Source organism: Rhinoderma darwinii, unplaced genomic scaffold, assembly GCF_050947455.1.
Source record: "Rhinoderma darwinii isolate aRhiDar2 unplaced genomic scaffold, aRhiDar2.hap1 Scaffold_426, whole genome shotgun sequence".
NCBI lineage: Eukaryota > Metazoa > Chordata > Amphibia > Anura > Rhinodermatidae > Rhinoderma > Rhinoderma darwinii.
The window spans coordinates 78,312-98,406 of record NW_027463794.1 but is presented as its reverse complement, the minus strand read 5'-3'; the positions used below and the strand labels follow the sequence as shown (position 1 = coordinate 98,406).

The window sequence follows — 20,095 nt, the reverse complement described above, 5'->3', positions numbered from 1 at the left end:
CCTTTTTGAGGGGTCAATAAATCTTGGATATTGGTAGGGTCAGAGCCAGATACGTGGGCGGCTCCAACCCCCACACTGCTCTCATCCGAACTCCGATAGGCAGCTTTCCTCCGAACTCCGGACTCCTCTTCCTCTCGCTGTCTCTTTGCAGAATGGCTCCTATCCATCTCCTCGAAGTCGCTCTCACCCATCTCTGGCCCCTGGCTGAAGATATCGCTGATGTCCTTCCTGGGCAGCTGCACAGGGGCCTGTGAGGTCCCATCACTCTTGGCAACCTTTGCCTGCTTACGGGGAGCCTTCATCGCAAGCCCCTCCACAACCGCAGTGGAGGAACTTTGCTCCGACCCCCCCGTTGACCGGAAATGGTCAAAACGAGGCTCCAATCCAGCATATTTTAGGGTTTTCTTAAGGGAGCCCTCGTCTGACACAGAGTGTCTCCGCTCCATGCCCACACTCTTGGGACAGGCGTCAGGTCCTACTGCAGAACCTACGGAGCCACGACGCCTGTCGCTAACCACTGCCTCAACAGGGTCCACTGCAGGCGGAGCAGAGGACCTGTTTGCAGAGGTGCCGGTCAACTTATGTCCAGCAGAGTCAGAATTCCTCCTGCTCTGCCTGGACCCGGTGGAATCCCTATGGCCGTCCCTCGAGGCTGACATCGGTGGGCCCCCCGATGGAGCTGTGAAGGACTTTGGCCTGGACCCCTCAGTCGTCAATGCTCGTTTTGGGGCATTACCAGCGGCGTCTGCACATGTTGCAAACTGCCGCTCTGGCCCTGGTCTGGGTGGCCCAGATTTCGCTCTGCGGGGGCAATCTTTAAAAGCATGCCCAGTCATGCCGCACAGATTGCACAACACCTCGGAACTGCATTTTGCCGCTACGTGTCCAACCTGGCCACACCTGTTACACTGCACCACATGGGGCCGGTCACAATGTTCTCTGGTGTGGCCATATCTCAAGCAGTTCCGGCAGGCTATTGGCATCTGGGGGTAAAATAGGAATCCTCGATTCTTCCCAATGGCAAAGTTCTGGGGTGGGTGATGTAAGCCTCCAATGCCATTGGGATCCTGGCGGAACTTCACCCAATATTTTCTTTTGCCATTCCAGAAGCTCTGGGTGTTCAAGATTTTATGTGAGAAGCGGACCTCCCTGCAGTAACGACTGAGGAAGGTTTCAATGTCACACTCTGAGACAAATGGACTGAACATGCACATCACGAGCGGGACTTCTTCCTCCCCGTAGAGGAATAAAAAGTTCAGTCCATTTAGCCGCTCCTCACTCTGGTCCGCATCAGACAATCTTTTGTGCATGTTGTCGCAACATGCCGCGGCCGTAAAGGATACGGTGTACCGACCGCGGCTTTCCTGGTCGTTGAGACACAGGATGTCCGCCCGCTTGAGCCCCAGGAAGTCCAGCAGAATCACCTCCACAATGAAGCGAAGGTTCTTCCGCTGGCGATGGCCTTCTTCCACCTCGATGCGGACGGACTGGCGCAACCGGGTGTCCCCGGATGCAAATCCAAATGTATATGGCATTTTCAGTGCCTGGGGGCTAAGCCTGTCCCTTATAGCAGCAAGGGCTCAGATTCCACAATTAAGTGGAACCCTCCCCCAAGGCCAAGGATTAGGGTACCCCAGACACCTACGAAGCCCGATAAACGCCCTCGGAACGCTCTTAGAAAAACGCCTCAAGGCCGGTTGACCTCTTGGGTAAGGCGCGATCGCAACTCGTTGTCCGGGGGCTAAGCCCACTCCCCAAATAGCAGCAAGGGGGTGAAGTCTCTCTGTGAAAAGAGACGATCCCCCAAGGCCAAGGAGCAGGGTACCCCGGACACCTCCCAACAAAACCAGATGCAGAAATACTACACCTGATCTTGCCAAAAGGCCGAGAAGCGATAACCCGAACGGGCCGCGCGTTGCCCGAGCCTGCCCGATACTGCTGTTCAGCCCTTGCAGCGATTCAGCCTACTTCTAGGCAATTCCATGGGGCCCTGCAGGCTCACACACTCACAGCTACACGGGAGGTGAATAAAGGCCGGAGAGGAAGCCAGACAGGATTTGCTTCTTTTGCTTGCACCACAATGCAGTGCTGAAAGAGGAGGAATCTACATAAAAACGCCTTCCTGGCAACGCCCAAATGCCCTGCTGCCATGCAGATAAACACTGGCAGCGGCAGCAAGTGCATGCCCACAGCCACCCCTTGTTCCTTCACACCTTGTATCAGCTGTAATCCAGTCCAGTCCAGTGCTGCCTGCTGAGCAGCACTGACCAACACTGCCTGGGCCCAGGCTTTTATCTCTGAGGCCCCATTATGATGTCAGAAAGCTGGCTCTGGAATCCTGAGGGCTCCACTATGACACGTGCAAAGTTCCGTCTGAACTTTATATAAGACGGTGAGGCTCAGTCAGTCACTCAGTGTTGCCTGAGAGGGCAACACTGCAACAGCCGGCCGCCAGGCTGTCTTTTTTTTGCACAGCTAGTTGCCTCCAGGAGGCCACAAGAGGGAGACAAGGGACTGCAAAATGGAAAATAGGCATCCACCAACTTTACAGACAACTTCTCCTTGCTCCTACAACCTCCATCCTTGCACAGTTTGTTATTCTTCTAGGTAACATAGTAACAAATCCAAATTGCTGCTCTCTTTGTAGGCAAGCAAGGCTTTGTTGCAACTGCAATTCTTACTTCTTCTTGAAATGTAGGGACGACAGTACATTCCATCACATCCATCTAGTGTACACAGGTAGGTCCATTGTGGCGGGCAGGCGAGCGGGCGGGCTGCTTTATTGGCTGTTTGCTGTTCCCCTACTCCACTCCACTATTTGACTGTTGTGCTGCATCAATCAATCAATCAATCAATCAATCAATCAATCAATCAGTGGCTGGCTCAGGTGCAGCTCTTTAACTTACCTAAAAGGGAGGGCGGAGAGAAGACAAGGAAGGTGAATGAGGTGTTCCAATGTGAAATGCCGGAAACACAGAAACACAGACGACACACAACAAGAGGTGGCAATCTATTCATTAATTGCATTTAATCAATGAGCTCATTATCACTCATGCATTGTCCAACAGGTGTTGAAATAATGGGATTAAAAGGGGAGATCCCTTCAGAAAGACAGAAACAATAGCAAAGACAAAAAACACTTTTGGAATCTGCTTTTAGTCAACACATAAGGAAAGGGTGCACCGGTCCTGGAAATACTGCAATACCAGGTCAATGCGTGGAGTGGACAGAGCAAGCTCTATTTCCATCTCCCTGTTCTAAAAATCCATTTAATATATGGTCCCCAGATAGGGGACGTATCAGATATTAAACTGATAAGAACAGATACTACACTTGATCTTAGCCAAAAGGCCGAGAAGCGATAACCCGAACGGGCCGCGCGTTGCCCGAGCCTGCCCGATACTGCTGTTCAGCCCTTGCAGCGATTCAGCCTACTTCTAGGCAATTCCATGGGGCCCTGCAGGCTCACACACTCACAGCTACACGGGAGGTGAATAAAGGCCGGAGAGGAAGCCAGACAGGATTTGCTTCTTTTGCTTGCACCACAATGCAGTGCTGAAAGAGGAGGAATCTACATAAAAACGCCTTCCTGGCAACGCCCAAATGCCCTGCTGCCATGCAGATAAACACTGGCAGCGGCAGCAAGTGCATGCCCACAGCCACCCCTTGTTCCTTCACACCTTGTATCAGCTGTAATCCAGTCCAGTCCAGTGCTGCCTGCTGAGCAGCACTGACCAACACTGCCTGGGCCCAGGCTTTTATCTCTGAGGCCCCATTATGATGTCAGAAAGCTGGCTCTGGAATCCTGAGGGCTCCACTATGACACGTGCAAAGTTCCGTCTGAACTTTATATAAGACGGTGAGGCTCAGTCAGTCACTCAGTGTTGCCTGAGAGGGCAACACTGCAACAGCCGGCCGCCAGGCTGTCTTTTTTTTGCACAGCTAGTTGCCTCCAGGAGGCCACAAGAGGGAGACAAGGGACTGCAAAATGGAAAATAGGCATCCACCAACTTTACAGACAACTTCTCCTTGCTCCTACAACCTCCATCCTTGCACAGTTTGTTATTCTTCTAGGTAACATAGTAACAAATCCAAATTGCTGCTCTCTTTGTAGGCAAGCAAGGCTTTGTTGCAACTGCAATTCTTACTTCTTCTTGAAATGTAGGGACGACAGTACATTCCATCACATCCATCTAGTGTACACAGGTAGGTCCATTGTGGCGGGCAGGCGAGCGGGCGGGCTGCTTTATTGGCTGTTTGCTGTTCCCCTACTCCACTCCACTATTTGACTGTTGTGCTGCATCAATCAATCAATCAATCAATCAATCAATCAATCAATCAATCAATCAGTGGCTGGCTCAGGTGCAGCTCTTTAACTTACCTAAAAGGGAGGGCGGAGAGAAGACAAGGAAGGTGAATGAGGTGTTCCAATGTGAAATGCCGGAAACACAGAAACACAGACGACACACAACAAGAGGTGGCAATCTATTCATTAATTGCATTTAATCAATGAGCTCATTATCACTCATGCATTGTCCAACAGGTGTTGAAATAATGGGATTAAAAGGGGAGATCCCTTCAGAAAGACAGAAACAATAGCAAAGACAAAAAACACTTTTGGAATCTGCTTTTAGTCAACACATAAGGAAAGGGTGCACCGGTCCTGGAAATACTGCAATACCAGGTCAATGCGTGGAGTGGACAGAGCAAGCTCTATTTCCATCTCCCTGTTCTAAAAATCCATTTAATATATGGTCCCCAGATAGGGGACGTATCAGATATTAAACTGATAAGAACAGATACTACACTTGATCTTAGCCAAAAGGCCGAGAAGCGATAACCCGAACGGGCCGCGCGTTGCCCGAGCCTGCCCGATACTGCTGTTCAGCCCTTGCAGCGATTCAGCCTACTTCTAGGCAATTCCATGGGGCCCTGCAGGCTCACACACTCACAGCTACACGGGAGGTGAATAAAGGCCGGAGAGGAAGCCAGACAGGATTTGCTTCTTTTGCTTGCACCACAATGCAGTGCTGAAAGAGGAGGAATCTACATAAAAACGCCTTCCTGGCAACGCCCAAATGCCCTGCTGCCATGCAGATAAACACTGGCAGCGGCAGCAAGTGCATGCCCACAGCCACCCCATGTTCCTTCACACCTTGTATCAGCTGTAATCCAGTCCAGTCCAGTGCTGCCTGCTGAGCAGCACTGACCAACACTGCCTGGGCCCAGGCTTTTATCTCTGAGGCCCCATTATGATGTCAGAAAGCTGGCTCTGGAATCCTGAGGGCTCCACTATGACACGTGCAAAGTTCCGTCTGAACTTTATATAAGACGGTGAGGCTCAGTCAGTCACTCAGTGTTGACTGAGAGGGCAACACTGCAACAGCCGGCCGCCAGGCTGTCTTTTTTTTGCACAGCTAGTTGCCTCCAGGAGGCCACAAGAGGGAGACAAGGGACTGCAAAATGGAAAATAGGCATCCACCAACTTTACAGACAACTTCTCCTTGCTCCTACAACCTCCATCCTTGCACAGTTTGTTATTCTTCTAGGTAACATAGTAACAAATCCAAATTGCTGCTCTCTTTGTAGGCAAGCAAGGCTTTGTTGCAACTGCAATTCTTACTTCTTCTTGAAATGTAGGGACGACAGTACATTCCATCACATCCATCTAGTGTACACAGGTAGGTCCATTGTGGCGGGCAGGCGAGCGGGCGGGCTGCTTTATTGGCTGTTTGCTGTTCCCCTACTCCACTCCACTATTTGACTGTTGTGCTGCATCAATCAATCAATCAATCAATCAATCAATCAATCAATCAATCAATCAATCAGTGGCTGGCTCAGGTGCAGCTCTTTAACTTACCTAAAAGGGAGGGCGGAGAGAAGACAAGGAAGGTGAATGAGGTGTTCCAATGTGAAATGCCGGAAACACAGAAACACAGACGACACACAACAAGAGGTGGCAATCTATTCATTAATTGCATTTAATCAATGAGCTCATTATCACTCATGCATTGTCCAACAGGTGTTGAAATAATGGGATTAAAAGGGGAGATCCCTTCAGAAAGACAGAAACAATAGCAAAGACAAAAAACACTTTTGGAATCTGCTTTTAGTCAACACATAAGGAAAGGGTGCACCGGTCCTGGAAATACTGCAATACCAGGTCAATGCGTGGAGTGGACAGAGCAAGCTCTATTTCCATCTCCCTGTTCTAAAAATCCATTTAATATATGGTCCCCAGATAGGGGACGTATCAGATATTAAACTGATAAGAACAGATACTACACTTGATCTTAGCCAAAAGGCCGAGAAGCGATAACCCGAACGGGCCGCGCGTTGCCCGAGCCTGCCCGATACTGCTGTTCAGCCCTTGCAGCGATTCAGCCTACTTCTAGGCAATTCCATGGGGCCCTGCAGGCTCACACACTCACAGCTACACGGGAGGTGAATAAAGGCCGGAGAGGAAGCCAGACAGGATTTGCTTCTTTTGCTTGCACCACAATGCAGTGCTGAAAGAGGAGGAATCTACATAAAAACGCCTTCCTGGCAACGCCCAAATGCCCTGCTGCCATGCAGATAAACACTGGCAGCGGCAGCAAGTGCATGCCCACAGCCACCCCTTGTTCCTTCACACCTTGTATCAGCTGTAATCCAGTCCAGTCCAGTGCTGCCTGCTGAGCAGCACTGACCAACACTGCCTGGGCCCAGGCTTTTATCTCTGAGGCCCCATTATGATGTCAGAAAGCTGGCTCTGGAATCCTGAGGGCTCCACTATGACACGTGCAAAGTTCCGTCTGAACTTTATATAAGACGGTGAGGCTCAGTCAGTCACTCAGTGTTGCCTGAGAGGGCAACACTGCAACAGCCGGCCGCCAGGCTGTCTTTTTTTTGCACAGCTAGTTGCCTCCAGGAGGCCACAAGAGGGAGACAAGGGACTGCAAAATGGAAAATAGGCATCCACCAACTTTACAGACAACTTCTCCTTGCTCCTACAACCTCCATCCTTGCACAGTTTGTTATTCTTCTAGGTAACATAGTAACAAATCCAAATTGCTGCTCTCTTTGTAGGCAAGCAAGGCTTTGTTGCAACTGCAATTCTTACTTCTTCTTGAAATGTAGGGACGACAGTACATTCCATCACATCCATCTAGTGTACACAGGTAGGTCCATTGTGGCGGGCAGGCGAGCGGGCGGGCTGCTTTATTGGCTGTTTGCTGTTCCCCTATTCCACTCCACTATTTGACTGTTGTGCTGCATCAATCAATCAATCAATCAATCAATCAATCAATCAATCAATCAATCAATCAGTGGCTGGCTCAGGTGCAGCTCTTTAACTTACCTAAAAGGGAGGGCGGAGAGAAGACAAGGAAGGTGAATGAGGTGTTCCAATGTGAAATGCCGGAAACACAGAAACACAGACGACACACAACAAGAGGTGGCAATCTATTCATTAATTGCATTTAATCAATGAGCTCATTATCACTCATGCATTGTCCAACAGGTGTTGAAATAATGGGATTAAAAGGGGAGATCCCTTCAGAAAGACAGAAACAATAGCAAAGACAAAAAACACTTTTGGAATCTGCTTTTAGTCAACACATAAGGAAAGGGTGCACCGGTCCTGGAAATACTGCAATACCAGGTCAATGCGTGGAGTGGACAGAGCAAGCTCTATTTCCATCTCCCTGTTCTAAAAATCCATTTAATATATGGTCCCCAGATAGGGGACGTATCAGATATTAAACTGATAAGAACAGATACTACACTTGATCTTAGCCAAAAGGCCGAGAAGCGATAACCCGAACGGGCCGCGCGTTGCCCGAGCCTGCCCGATACTGCTGTTCAGCCCTTGCAGCGATTCAGCCTACTTCTAGGCAATTCCATGGGGCCCTGCAGGCTCACACACTCACAGCTACACGGGAGGTGAATAAAGGCCGGAGAGGAAGCCAGACAGGATTTGCTTCTTTTGCTTGCACCACAATGCAGTGCTGAAAGAGGAGGAATCTACATAAAAACGCCTTCCTGGCAACGCCCAAATGCCCTGCTGCCATGCAGATAAACACTGGCAGCGGCAGCAAGTGCATGCCCACAGCCACCCCTTGTTCCTTCACACCTTGTATCAGCTGTAATCCAGTCCAGTCCAGTGCTGCCTGCTGAGCAGCACTGACCAACACTGCCTGGGCCCAGGCTTTTATCTCTGAGGCCCCATTATGATGTCAGAAAGCTGGCTCTGGAATCCTGAGGGCTCCACTATGACACGTGCAAAGTTCCGTCTGAACTTTATATAAGACGGTGAGGCTCAGTCAGTCACTCAGTGTTGCCTGAGAGGGCAACACTGCAACAGCCGGCCGCCAGGCTGTCTTTTTTTTGCACAGCTAGTTGCCTCCAGGAGGCCACAAGAGGGAGACAAGGGACTGCAAAATGGAAAATAGGCATCCACCAACTTTACAGACAACTTCTCCTTGCTCCTACAACCTCCATCCTTGCACAGTTTGTTATTCTTCTAGGTAACATAGTAACAAATCCAAATTGCTGCTCTCTTTGTAGGCAAGCAAGGCTTTGTTGCAACTGCAATTCTTACTTCTTCTTGAAATGTAGGGACGACAGTACATTCCATCACATCCATCTAGTGTACACAGGTAGGTCCATTGTGGCGGGCAGGCGAGCGGGCGGGCTGCTTTATTGGCTGTTTGCTGTTCCCCTACTCCACTCCACTATTTGACTGTTGTGCTGCATCAATCAATCAATCAATCAATCAATCAATCAATCAATCAATCAATCAATCAATCAATCAATCAGTGGCTGGCTCAGGTGCAGCTCTTTAACTTACCTAAAAGGGAGGGCGGAGAGAAGACAAGGAAGGTGAATGAGGTGTTCCAATGTGAAATGCCGGAAACACAGAAACACAGACGACACACAACAAGAGGTGGCAATCTATTCATTAATTGCATTTAATCAATGAGCTCATTATCACTCATGCATTGTCCAACAGGTGTTGAAATAATGGGATTAAAAGGGGAGATCCCTTCAGAAAGACAGAAACAATAGCAAAGACAAAAAACACTTTTGGAATCTGCTTTTAGTCAACACATAAGGAAAGGGTGCACCGGTCCTGGAAATACTGCAATACCAGGTCAATGCGTGGAGTGGACAGAGCAAGCTCTATTTCCATCTCCCTGTTCTAAAAATCCATTTAATATATGGTCCCCAGATAGGGGACGTATCAGATATTAAACTGATAAGAACAGATACTACACTTGATCTTAGCCAAAAGGCCGAGAAGCGATAACCCGAACGGGCCGCGCGTTGCCCGAGCCTGCCCGATACTGCTGTTCAGCCCTTGCAGCGATTCAGCCTACTTCTAGGCAATTCCATGGGGCCCTGCAGGCTCACACACTCACAGCTACACGGGAGGTGAATAAAGGCCGGAGAGGAAGCCAGACAGGATTTGCTTCTTTTGCTTGCACCACAATGCAGTGCTGAAAGAGGAGGAATCTACATAAAAACGCCTTCCTGGCAACGCCCAAATGCCCTGCTGCCATGCAGATAAACACTGGCAGCGGCAGCAAGTGCATGCCCACAGCCACCCCTTGTTCCTTCACACCTTGTATCAGCTGTAATCCAGTCCAGTCCAGTGCTGCCTGCTGAGCAGCACTGACCAACACTGCCTGGGCCCAGGCTTTTATCTCTGAGGCCCCATTATGATGTCAGAAAGCTGGCTCTGGAATCCTGAGGGCTCCACTATGACACGTGCAAAGTTCCGTCTGAACTTTATATAAGACGGTGAGGCTCAGTCAGTCACTCAGTGTTGCCTGAGAGGGCAACACTGCAACAGCCGGCCGCCAGGCTGTCTTTTTTTTGCACAGCTAGTTGCCTCCAGGAGGCCACAAGAGGGAGACAAGGGACTGCAAAATGGAAAATAGGCATCCACCAACTTTACAGACAACTTCTCCTTGCTCCTACAACCTCCATCCTTGCACAGTTTGTTATTCTTCTAGGTAACATAGTAACAAATCCAAATTGCTGCTCTCTTTGTAGGCAAGCAAGGCTTTGTTGCAACTGCAATTCTTACTTCTTCTTGAAATGTAGGGACGACAGTACATTCCATCACATCCATCTAGTGTACACAGGTAGGTCCATTGTGGCGGGCAGGCGAGCGGGCGGGCTGCTTTATTGGCTGTTTGCTGTTCCCCTACTCCACTCCACTATTTGACTGTTGTGCTGCATCAATCAATCAATCAATCAATCAATCAATCAATCAATCAATCAGTGGCTGGCTCAGGTGCAGCTCTTTAACTTACCTAAAAGGGAGGGCGGAGAGAAGACAAGGAAGGTGAATGTGGTGTTCCAATGTGAAATGCCGGAAACACAGAAACACAGACGACACACAACAAGAGGTGGCAATCTATTCATTAATTGCATTTAATCAATGAGCTCATTATCACTCATGCATTGTCCAACAGGTGTTGAAATAATGGGATTAAAAGGGGAGATCCCTTCAGAAAGACAGAAACAATAGCAAAGACAAAAAACACTTTTGGAATCTGCTTTTAGTCAACACATAAGGAAAGGGTGCACCGGTCCTGGAAATACTGCAATACCAGGTCAATGCGTGGAGTGGACAGAGCAAGCTCTATTTCCATCTCCCTGTTCTAAAAATCCATTTAATATATGGTCCCCAGATAGGGGACGTATCAGATATTAAACTGATAAGAACAGATACTACACTTGATCTTAGCCAAAAGGCCGAGAAGCGATAACCCGAACGGGCCGCGCGTTGCCCGAGCCTGATAACCCGAACGGGCCGCGCGTTGCCCGAGCCTGCCCGATACTGCTGTTCAGCCCTTGCAGCGATTCAGCCTACTTCTAGGCAATTCCATGGGGCCCTGCAGGCTCACACACTCACAGCTACACGGGAGGTGAATAAAGGCCGGAGAGGAAGCCAGACAGGATTTGCTTCTTTTGCTTGCACCACAATGCAGTGCTGAAAGAGGAGGAATCTACATAAAAACGCCTTCCTGGCAACGCCCAAATGCCCTGCTGCCATGCAGATAAACACTGGCAGCGGCAGCAAGTGCATGCCCACAGCCACCCCTTGTTCCTTCACACCTTGTATCAGCTGTAATCCAGTCCAGTCCAGTGCTGCCTGCTGAGCAGCACTGACCAACACTGCCTGGGCCCAGGCTTTTATCTCTGAGGCCCCATTATGATGTCAGAAAGCTGGCTCTGGAATCCTGAGGGCTCCACTATGACACGTGCAAAGTTCCGTCTGAACTTTATATAAGACGGTGAGGCTCAGTCAGTCACTCAGTGTTGCCTGAGAGGGCAACACTGCAACAGCCGGCCGCCAGGCTGTCTTTTTTTTGCACAGCTAGTTGCCTCCAGGAGGCCACAAGAGGGAGACAAGGGACTGCAAAATGGAAAATAGGCATCCACCAACTTTACAGACAACTTCTCCTTGCTCCTACAACCTCCATCCTTGCACAGTTTGTTATTCTTCTAGGTAACATAGTAACAAATCCAAATTGCTGCTCTCTTTGTAGGCAAGCAAGGCTTTGTTGCAACTGCAATTCTTACTTCTTCTTGAAATGTAGGGACGACAGTACATTCCATCACATCCATCTAGTGTACACAGGTAGGTCCATTGTGGCGGGCAGGCGAGCGGGCGGGCTGCTTTATTGGCTGTTTGCTGTTCCCCTACTCCACTCCACTATTTGACTGTTGTGCTGCAATCAATCAATCAATCAATCAATCAATCAATCAATCAATCAATCAGTGGCTGGCTCAGGTGCAGCTCTTTAACTTACCTAAAAGGGAGGGCGGAGAGAAGACAAGGAAGGTGAATGAGGTGTTCCAATGTGAAATGCCGGAAACACAGAAACACAGACGACACACAACAAGAGGTGGCAATCTATTCATTAATTGCATTTAATCAATGAGCTCATTATCACTCATGCATTGTCCAACAGGTGTTGAAATAATGGGATTAAAAGGGGAGATCCCTTCAGAAAGACAGAAACAATAGCAAAGACAAAAAACACTTTTGGAATCTGCTTTTAGTCAACACATAAGGAAAGGGTGCACCGGTCCTGGAAATACTGCAATACCAGGTCAATGCGTGGAGTGGACAGAGCAAGCTCTATTTCCATCTCCCTGTTCTAAAAATCCATTTAATATATGGTCCCCAGATAGGGGACGTATCAGATATTAAACTGATAAGAACAGATACTACACTTGATCTTAGCCAAAAGGCCGAGAAGCGATAACCCGAACGGGCCGCGCGTTGCCCGAGCCTGCCCGATACTGCTGTTCAGCCCTTGCAGCGATTCAGCCTACTTCTAGGCAATTCCATGGGGCCCTGCAGGCTCACACACTCACAGCTACACGGGAGGTGAATAAAGGCCGGAGAGGAAGCCAGACAGGATTTGCTTCTTTTGCTTGCACCACAATGCAGTGCTGAAAGAGGAGGAATCTACATAAAAACGCCTTCCTGGCAACGCCCAAATGCCCTGCTGCCATGCAGATAAACACTGGCAGCGGCAGCAAGTGCATGCCCACAGCCACCCCTTGTTCCTTCACACCTTGTATCAGCTGTAATCCAGTCCAGTCCAGTGCTGCCTGCTGAGCAGCACTGACCAACACTGCCTGGGCCCAGGCTTTTATCTCTGAGGCCCCATTATGATGTCAGAAAGCTGGCTCTGGAATCCTGAGGGCTCCACTATGACACGTGCAAAGTTCCGTCTGAACTTTATATAAGACGGTGAGGCTCAGTCAGTCACTCAGTGTTGCCTGAGAGGGCAACACTGCAACAGCCGGCCGCCAGGCTGTCTTTTTTTTGCACAGCTAGTTGCCTCCAGGAGGCCACAAGAGGGAGACAAGGGACTGCAAAATGGAAAATAGGCATCCACCAACTTTACAGACAACTTCTCCTTGCTCCTACAACCTCCATCCTTGCACAGTTTGTTATTCTTCTAGGTAACATAGTAACAAATCCAAATTGCTGCTCTCTTTGTAGGCAAGCAAGGCTTTGTTGCAACTGCAATTCTTACTTCTTCTTGAAATGTAGGGACGACAGTACATTCCATCACATCCATCTAGTGTACACAGGTAGGTCCATTGTGGCGGGCAGGCGAGCGGGCGGGCTGCTTTATTGGCTGTTTGCTGTTCCCCTACTCCACTCCACTATTTGACTGTTGTGCTGCAATCAATCAATCAATCAATCAATCAATCAATCAATCAATCAGTGGCTGGCTCAGGTGCAGCTCTTTAACTTACCTAAAAGGGAGGGCGGAGAGAAGACAAGGAAGGTGAATGTGGTGTTCCAATGTGAAATGCCGGAAACACAGAAACACAGACGACACACAACAAGAGGTGGCAATCTATTCATTAATTGCATTTAATCAATGAGCTCATTATCACTCATGCATTGTCCAACAGGTGTTGAAATAATGGGATTAAAAGGGGAGATCCCTTCAGAAAGACAGAAACAATAGCAAAGACAAAAAACACTTTTGGAATCTGCTTTTAGTCAACACATAAGGAAAGGGTGCACCGGTCCTGGAAATACTGCAATACCAGGTCAATGCGTGGAGTGGACAGAGCAAGCTCTATTTCCATCTCCCTGTTCTAAAAATCCATTTAATATATGGTCCCCAGATAGGGGACGTATCAGATATTAAACTGATAAGAACAGATACTACACTTGATCTTAGCCAAAAGGCCGAGAAGCGATAACCCGAACGGGCCGCGCGTTGCCCGAGCCTGCCCGATACTGCTGTTCAGCCCTTGCAGCGATTCAGCCTACTTCTAGGCAATTCCATGGGGCCCTGCAGGCTCACACACTCACAGCTACACGGGAGGTGAATAAAGGCCGGAGAGGAAGCCAGACAGGATTTGCTTCTTTTGCTTGCACCACAATGCAGTGCTGAAAGAGGAGGAATCTACATAAAAACGCCTTCCTGGCAACGCCCAAATGCCCTGCTGCCATGCAGATAAACACTGGCAGCGGCAGCAAGTGCATGCCCACAGCCACCCCTTGTTCCTTCACACCTTGTATCAGCTGTAATCCAGTCCAGTCCAGTGCTGCCTGCTGAGCAGCACTGACCAACACTGCCTGGGCCCAGGCTTTTATCTCTGAGGCCCCATTATGATGTCAGAAAGCTGGCTCTGGAATCCTGAGGGCTCCACTATGACACGTGCAAAGTTCCGTCTGAACTTTATATAAGACGGTGAGGCTCAGTCAGTCACTCAGTGTTGCCTGAGAGGGCAACACTGCAACAGCCGGCCGCCAGGCTGTCTTTTTTTTGCACAGCTAGTTGCCTCCAGGAGGCCACAAGAGGGAGACAAGGGACTGCAAAATGGAAAATAGGCATCCACCAACTTTACAGACAACTTCTCCTTGCTCCTACAACCTCCATCCTTGCACAGTTTGTTATTCTTCTAGGTAACATAGTAACAAATCCAAATTGCTGCTCTCTTTGTAGGCAAGCAAGGCTTTGTTGCAACTGCAATTCTTACTTCTTCTTGAAATGTAGGGACGACAGTACATTCCATCACATCCATCTAGTGTACACAGGTAGGTCCATTGTGGCGGGCAGGCGAGCGGGCGGGCTGCTTTATTGGCTGTTTGCTGTTCCCCTACTCCACTCCACTATTTGACTGTTGTGCTGCATCAATCAATCAATCAATCAATCAATCAATCAATCAATCAATCAATCAATCAATCAATCAATCAGTGGCTGGCTCAGGTGCAGCTCTTTAACTTACCTAAAAGGGAGGGCGGAGAGAAGACAAGGAAGGTGAATGAGGTGTTCCAATGTGAAATGCCGGAAACACAGAAACACAGACGACACACAACAAGAGGTGGCAATCTATTCATTAATTGCATTTAATCAATGAGCTCATTATCACTCATGCATTGTCCAACAGGTGTTGAAATAATGGGATTAAAAGGGGAGATCCCTTCAGAAAGACAGAAACAATAGCAAAGACAAAAAACACTTTTGGAATCTGCTTTTAGTCAACACATAAGGAAAGGGTGCACCGGTCCTGGAAATACTGCAATACCAGGTCAATGCGTGGAGTGGACAGAGCAAGCTCTATTTCCATCTCCCTGTTCTAAAAATCCATTTAATATATGGTCCCCAGATAGGGGACGTATCAGATATTAAACTGATAAGAACAGATACTACACTTGATCTTAGCCAAAAGGCCGAGAAGCGATAACCCGAACGGGCCGCGCGTTGCCCGAGCCTGCCCGATACTGCTGTTCAGCCCTTGCAGCGATTCAGCCTACTTCTAGGCAATTCCATGGGGCCCTGCAGGCTCACACACTCACAGCTACACGGGAGGTGAATAAAGGCCGGAGAGGAAGCCAGACAGGATTTGCTTCTTTTGCTTGCACCACAATGCAGTGCTGAAAGAGGAGGAATCTACATAAAAACGCCTTCCTGGCAACGCCCAAATGCCCTGCTGCCATGCAGATAAACACTGGCAGCGGCAGCAAGTGCATGCCCACAGCCACCCCTTGTTCCTTCACACCTTGTATCAGCTGTAATCCAGTCCAGTCCAGTGCTGCCTGCTGAGCAGCACTGACCAACACTGCCTGGGCCCAGGCTTTTATCTCTGAGGCCCCATTATGATGTCAGAAAGCTGGCTCTGGAATCCTGAGGGCTCCACTATGACACGTGCAAAGTTCCGTCTGAACTTTATATAAGACGGTGAGGCTCAGTCAGTCACTCAGTGTTGCCTGAGAGGGCAACACTGCAACAGCCGGCCGCCAGGCTGTCTTTTTTTTGCACAGCTAGTTGCCTCCAGGAGGCCACAAGAGGGAGACAAGGGACTGCAAAATGGAAAATAGGCATCCACCAACTTTACAGACAACTTCTCCTTGCTCCTACAACCTCCATCCTTGCACAGTTTGTTATTCTTCTAGGTAACATAGTAACAAATCCAAATTGCTGCTCTCTTTGTAGGCAAGCAAGGCTTTGTTGCAACTGCAATTCTTACTTCTTCTTGAAATGTAGGGACGACAGTACATTCCATCACATCCATCTAGTGTACACAGGTAGGTCCATTGTGGCGGGCAGGCGAGCGGGCGGGCTGCTTTATTGGCTGTTTGCTGTTCCCCTACTCCACTCCACTATTTGACTGTTGTGCTGCATCAATCAATCAATCAATCAATCAATCAATCAATCAATCAATCAGTGGCTGGCTCAGGTGCAGCTCTTTAACTTACCTAAAAGGGAGGGCGGAGAGAAGACAAGGAAGGTGAATGAGGTGTTCCAATGTGAAATGCCGGAAACACAGAAACACAGACGACACACAACAAGAGGTGGCAATCTATTCATTAATTGCATTTAATCAATGAGCTCATTATCACTCATGCATTGTCCAACAGGTGTTGAAATAATGGGATTAAAAGGGGAGATCCCTTCAGAAAGACAGAAACAATAGCAAAGACAAAAAACACTTTTGGAATCTGCTTTTAGTCAACACATAAGGAAAGGGTGCACCGGTCCTGGAAATACTGCAATACCAGGTCAATGCGTGGAGTGGACAGAGCAAGCTCTATTTCCATCTCCCTGTTCTAAAAATCCATTTAATATATGGTCCCCAGATAGGGGACGTATCAGATATTAAACTGATAAGAACAGATACTACACTTGATCTTAGCCAAAAGGCCGAGAAGCGATAACCCGAACGGGCCGCGCGTTGCCCGAGCCTGCCCGATACTGCTGTTCAGCCCTTGCAGCGATTCAGCCTACTTCTAGGCAATTCCATGGGGCCCTGCAGGCTCACACACTCACAGCTACACGGGAGGTGAATAAAGGCCGGAGAGGAAGCCAGACAGGATTTGCTTCTTTTGCTTGCACCACAATGCAGTGCTGAAAGAGGAGGAATCTACATAAAAACGCCTTCCTGGCAACGCCCAAATGCCCTGCTGCCATGCAGATAAACACTGGCAGCGGCAGCAAGTGCATGCCCACAGCCACCCCTTGTTCCTTCACACCTTGTATCAGCTGTAATCCAGTCCAGTCCAGTGCTGCCTGCTGAGCAGCACTGACCAACACTGCCTGGGCCCAGGCTTTTATCTCTGAGGCCCCATTATGATGTCAGAAAGCTGGCTCTGGAATCCTGAGGGCTCCACTATGACACGTGCAAAGTTCCGTCTGAACTTTATATAAGACGGTGAGGCTCAGTCAGTCACTCAGTGTTGCCTGAGAGGGCAACACTGCAACAGCCGGCCGCCAGGCTGTCTTTTTTTTGCACAGCTAGTTGCCTCCAGGAGGCCACAAGAGGGAGACAAGGGACTGCAAAATGGAAAATAGGCATCCACCAACTTTACAGACAACTTCTCCTTGCTCCTACAACCTCCATCCTTGCACAGTTTGTTATTCTTCTAGGTAACATAGTAACAAATCCAAATTGCTGCTCTCTTTGTAGGCAAGCAAGGCTTTGTTGCAACTGCAATTCTTACTTCTTCTTGAAATGTAGGGACGACAGTACATTCCATCACATCCATCTAGTGTACACAGGTAGGTCCATTGTGGCGGGCAGGCGAGCGGGCGGGCTGCTTTATTGGCTGTTTGCTGTTCCCCTACTCCACTCCACTATTTGACTGTTGTGCTGCATCAATCAATCAATCAATCAATCAATCAATCAATCAATCAGTGGCTGGCTCAGGTGCAGCTCTTTAACTTACCTAAAAGGGAGGGCGGAGAGAAGACAAGGAAGGTGAATGAGGTGTTCCAATGTGAAATGCCGGAAACACAGAAACACAGACGACACACAACAAGAGGTGGCAATCTATTCATTAATTGCATTTAATCAATGAGCTCATTATCACTCATGCATTGTCCAACAGGTGTTGAAATAATGGGATTAAAAGGGGAGATCCCTTCAGAAAGACAGAAACAATAGCAAAGACAAAAAACACTTTTGGAATCTGCTTTTAGTCAACACATAAGGAAAGGGTGCACCGGTCCTGGAAATACTGCAATACCAGGTCAATGCGTGGAGTGGACAGAGCAAGCTCTATTTCCATCTCCCTGTTCTAAAAATCCATTTAATATATGGTCCCCAGATAGGGGACGTATCAGATATTAAACTGATAAGAACAGATACTACACTTGATCTTAGCCAAAAGGCCGAGAAGCGATAACCCGAACGGGCCGCGCGTTGCCCGAGCCTGCCCGATACTGCTGTTCAGCCCTTGCAGCGATTCAGCCTACTTCTAGGCAATTCCATGGGGCCCTGCAGGCTCACACACTCACAGCTACACGGGAGGTGAATAAAGGCCGGAGAGGAAGCCAGACAGGATTTGCTTCTTTTGCTTGCACCACAATGCAGTGCTGAAAGAGGAGGAATCTACATAAAAACGCCTTCCTGGCAACGCCCAAATGCCCTGCTGCCATGCAGATAAACACTGGCAGCGGCAGCAAGTGCATGCCCACAGCCACCCCTTGTTCCTTCACACCTTGTATCAGCTGTAATCCAGTCCAGTCCAGTGCTGCCTGCTGAGCAGCACTGACCAACACTGCCTGGGCCCAGGCTTTTATCTCTGAGGCCCCATTATGATGTCAGAAAGCTGGCTCTGGAATCCTGAGGGCTCCACTATGACACGTGCAAAGTTCCGTCTGAACTTTATATAAGACGGTGAGGCTCAGTCAGTCACTCAGTGTTGCCTGAGAGGGCAACACTGCAACAGCCGGCCGCCAGGCTGTCTTTTTTTTGCACAGCTAGTTGCCTCCAGGAGGCCACAAGAGGGAGACAAGGGACTGCAAAATGGAAAATAGGCATCCACCAACTTTACAGACAACTTCTCCTTGCTCCTACAACCTCCATCCTTGCACAGTTTGTTATTCTTCTAGGTAACATAGTAACAAATCCAAATTGCTGCTCTCTTTGTAGGCAAGCAAGGCTTTGTTGCAACTGCAATTCTTACTTCTTCTTGAAATGTAGGGACGACAGTACATTCCATCACATCCATCTAGTGTACACAGGTAGGTCCATTGTGGCGGGCAGGCGAGCGGGCGGGCTGCTTTATTGGCTGTTTGCTGTTCCCCTACTCCACTCCACTATTTGACTGTTGTGCTGCATCAATCAATCAATCAATCAATCAATCAATCAATCAAGTGGCTGGCTCAGGTGCAGCTCTTTCGGAGAGAAGACAAGGAAGGTGAATGAGGTGTTCCAATGTGAAATGCCGGAAACACAGAAACACAGACGACACACAACAAGAGGTGGCAATCTATTCATTAATTGCATTTAATCAATGAGCTCATTATCACTCATGCATTGTCCAACAGGTGTTGAAATAATGGGATTAAAAGGGGAGATCCCTTCAGAAAGACAGAAACAATAGCAAAGACAAAAAACACTTTTGGAATCTGCTTTTAGTCAACACATAAGGAAAGGGTGCACCGGTCCTGGAAATACTGCAATACCAGGTCAATGCGTGGAGTGGACAGAGCAAGCTCTATTTCCATCTCCCTGTTCTAAAAATCCATTTAATATATGGTCCCCAGATAGGGGACGTATCAGATATTAAACTGATAAGAACAGATACTACACTTGATCTTAGCCAAAAGGCCGAGAAGCGATAACCCGAACGGGCCGCGCGTTGCCCGAGCCTGCCCGATACTGCTGTTCAGCCCTTGCAGCGATTCAGCCTACTTCTAGGCAATTCCATGGGGCCCTGCAGGCTCACACACTCACAGCTACACGGGAGGTGAATAAAGGCCGGAGAGGAAGCCAGACAGGATTTGCTTCTTTTGCTTGCACCACAATGCAGTGCTGAAAGAGGAGGAATCTACATAAAAACGCCTTCCTGGCAACGCCCAAATGCCCTGCTGCCATGCAGATAAACACTGGCAGCGGCAGCAAGTGCATGCCCACAGCCACCCCTTGTTCCTTCACACCTTGTATCAGCTGTAATCCAGTCCAGTCCAGTGCTGCCTGCTGAGCAGCACTGACCAACACTGCCTGGGCCCAGGCTTTTATCTCTGAGGCCCCATTATGATGTCAGAAAGCTGGCTCTGGAATCCTGAGGGCTCCACTATGACACGTGCAAAGTTCCGTCTGAACTTTATAT

The 20,095-nt window shown here is 48.8% G+C and overlaps 12 non-coding genes across 12 annotated transcripts; all 12 read right to left on the bottom strand.

The window, feature by feature from the left end:
* Positions 1-3,172: 3,172 nt before the first annotated feature.
* LOC142710532 (U2 spliceosomal RNA) lies at positions 3,173-3,363 on the bottom strand. Its single transcript, XR_012869559.1, has one exon. It is a non-coding gene; the product is annotated as a U2 spliceosomal RNA (small nuclear RNA).
* A 1,284-nt stretch (positions 3,364-4,647) lies between these two features.
* LOC142710531 (U2 spliceosomal RNA) lies at positions 4,648-4,838 on the bottom strand. Its single transcript, XR_012869558.1, has one exon. It is a non-coding gene; the product is annotated as a U2 spliceosomal RNA (small nuclear RNA).
* A 1,288-nt stretch (positions 4,839-6,126) lies between these two features.
* On the bottom strand, positions 6,127-6,317 carry LOC142710530 (U2 spliceosomal RNA). The gene has a single exon (XR_012869557.1). It is a non-coding gene; the product is annotated as a U2 spliceosomal RNA (small nuclear RNA).
* A 1,288-nt stretch (positions 6,318-7,605) lies between these two features.
* LOC142710529 (U2 spliceosomal RNA) lies at positions 7,606-7,796 on the bottom strand. The gene has a single exon (XR_012869556.1). It is a non-coding gene; the product is annotated as a U2 spliceosomal RNA (small nuclear RNA).
* A 1,300-nt stretch (positions 7,797-9,096) lies between these two features.
* On the bottom strand, positions 9,097-9,287 carry LOC142710528 (U2 spliceosomal RNA). Its single transcript, XR_012869555.1, has one exon. It is a non-coding gene; the product is annotated as a U2 spliceosomal RNA (small nuclear RNA).
* Positions 9,288-10,567: 1,280 nt separating this feature from the next.
* Positions 10,568-10,758, bottom strand: LOC142710526 (U2 spliceosomal RNA). The gene has a single exon (XR_012869554.1). It is a non-coding gene; the product is annotated as a U2 spliceosomal RNA (small nuclear RNA).
* Positions 10,759-12,073: 1,315 nt separating this feature from the next.
* Positions 12,074-12,264, bottom strand: LOC142710525 (U2 spliceosomal RNA). The gene has a single exon (XR_012869553.1). It is a non-coding gene; the product is annotated as a U2 spliceosomal RNA (small nuclear RNA).
* Positions 12,265-13,541: 1,277 nt separating this feature from the next.
* Positions 13,542-13,732, bottom strand: LOC142710523 (U2 spliceosomal RNA). Its single transcript, XR_012869551.1, has one exon. It is a non-coding gene; the product is annotated as a U2 spliceosomal RNA (small nuclear RNA).
* A 1,300-nt stretch (positions 13,733-15,032) lies between these two features.
* LOC142710522 (U2 spliceosomal RNA) lies at positions 15,033-15,223 on the bottom strand. Its single transcript, XR_012869550.1, has one exon. It is a non-coding gene; the product is annotated as a U2 spliceosomal RNA (small nuclear RNA).
* A 1,280-nt stretch (positions 15,224-16,503) lies between these two features.
* Positions 16,504-16,694, bottom strand: LOC142710521 (U2 spliceosomal RNA). The gene has a single exon (XR_012869549.1). It is a non-coding gene; the product is annotated as a U2 spliceosomal RNA (small nuclear RNA).
* A 1,276-nt stretch (positions 16,695-17,970) lies between these two features.
* LOC142710520 (U2 spliceosomal RNA) lies at positions 17,971-18,161 on the bottom strand. Its single transcript, XR_012869548.1, has one exon. It is a non-coding gene; the product is annotated as a U2 spliceosomal RNA (small nuclear RNA).
* A 1,253-nt stretch (positions 18,162-19,414) lies between these two features.
* On the bottom strand, positions 19,415-19,605 carry LOC142710519 (U2 spliceosomal RNA). Its single transcript, XR_012869547.1, has one exon. It is a non-coding gene; the product is annotated as a U2 spliceosomal RNA (small nuclear RNA).
* Between the last annotated feature and the right edge of the window lie 490 nt (positions 19,606-20,095).